Consider the following 2,183-nt stretch of genomic DNA (forward strand, 5'->3'; position numbering starts at 1 on the left):
ACGTAGAAAATAGACGAGTTAGAACAGTCCGAAATCCTAGATTTAAAAGAATAAATCCCCTTTTAGTGGTCTCAAAAGCAGCTCTTTATCCTGACCATCTCGTACAATCGTCGGGCTTCCAAACTCTTTTGTCAGCTCCCCACTACACTAGTCGGCGAGCACTTTATTATATTTCCTTCGTAAATTGGACTTCCACTCAAATAAATAATATGACGGGCGTATCGATGACAATCTGAACGAAATGCGGATGAAATAAGAATTCTATAATTTGACGGCTATAAGTTTCCTCGACATAAATTTAAATGACTATCAACAATTTTTGATCGAAAAAAATAGTTACTTTTAAGATGCTTTGTATTAATAAATCTTTATTTAATTCATTAAAGTTGTTACAAAGAAGATGTACTTAAAGATAGAGAGTCACCACCTCAACAACATGTTTTTAGACACAATTGTTTCTGAAGTTGTCTGCATAAATTAAGTGTTGCGTGTTTCAGAGTATTAGAACCTACTGGTACTAAGGCTGATAACAACTCGCTGGCTAAGACGTACTTTCTTTAAAGTAGTCTTCAACTGGCAACAACAGAAGAGTTTCTTTTGTTGAGTACCTAATAAGTACCTGATAAGTTCGAAGCCAGTAAATATGTATTTGTCGTTCCATCTAAAAGTTATAACAAGACAGTGACACTTCGCCTTCAAAACCCGTCTCTCATCCTTTCACTGTTTCGGGGACGGTCAGGATAAAATTATTACAACAATGGCTTATGATTTCCTGTCAACGGGATGGGAGACAACACTTTAATGAAAACGTCACAGTTACGGACGAATTTCGCTCATCAAAGAAAGTACGATGTGACAGCGGAATTCCATTTTATACGCAAAACGGATGAAACTTCCGGGAAATATAAAAACTCTGGAAACATATTATTAGGAATTGATATAATTTCGCTTTTCTTTATGTGTAATGTGAGAGTTTAAGACCTTTTTAATAACATTTCACAAGTAGGTCGCGTCTGTTCGGAAGTTATAAATGACTAACCCCCATTTCTGTTTTAGAACTACGGCAGTATTTTCGTACTGATTAATTGCATCGATCTTTTATCTATACACCGTGATTTTTTAGTCGTCTTACAAAAGCAGCCCAGTTCGTGTATCCAATGACTAGAACACGTTCATGATAAAAAATAGGTTTTTATGAGATTTGAATAAATTTAAAATGCTATTTTTATTCAATATTATGATGCAATTCGTAGTTTTTTAGAAACACAGCTCTGTTGCGAGCGCGGTCCGAGCCTTGCAGCAATGGTGAGGGGCGCGGGCGGCAGCGTTTTTATCATTTTTAAGAGTATATTTCAGATTTCTCTTGTTTAATTTTTCTTCGTATTTATTATCTTAGTTGATGATAAAAAAATAATAATCGCGCCTAGGGGTATTTTACGTCGGATACATGAACTGGGCTACTTTTGTAAGACGACTAAAAATCACCGTGTATAAATCTGAAGAGTTTGTTTGATTGTTTGTTTGTTTGAACGCGCTGATCTCAGGAACTACTGGTTCCAATTGAAAAAATATTTTTGTGTACCTATTTGTGTTGAATAGACCATTCATCGAGGAAGGTTTTAGGCTATATACCATCACTTTTCGACTAAAAAGATACAATGGAAAATGTGAAAAAAATGGGGAAAATTATTCATCTTCGAGGGCTTCCGTTCAAAAATTCGTAACTTATGTCTTCTAACCACGGAAACGAAGTCGCGGGAAACAGCTTGTTATGACAAAAATAGTAACTCATAAACAACGACGAAAAAAAAAAAAAACTAGTACCTTACATTATTATTTTAATCATGTTTAACTCGTATTATTTACACATGAAATGTTCTGAATCATCTTTACCAGTTTGTAACAGTATTAGGTAAAGCTGTTATCTGGAATGATCTGGTGCTTACCCGGAATTCATAGTTACACGAGAATCGCAATTCCCAAACGAAACAAAGCACACAAAACTGGATATTATTAGTTACACAATAAGTTCTTATATTAAACTGTAGTGTACATAATATAACGCGTAAAGTATCGAGGAGGCTATTCTCATGGAAGGATCACTTATCACCCAAACATAATTCGAACATATTTTTATCAGCCCCGGATTTTATTTTTATTCATTCTTTTATCTTATTTCTGGT

The sequence above is a fragment of the Trichoplusia ni genome, chromosome 6, assembly GCF_003590095.1.
Source record: "Trichoplusia ni isolate ovarian cell line Hi5 chromosome 6, tn1, whole genome shotgun sequence".
Taxonomy (NCBI): domain Eukaryota; kingdom Metazoa; phylum Arthropoda; class Insecta; order Lepidoptera; family Noctuidae; genus Trichoplusia; species Trichoplusia ni.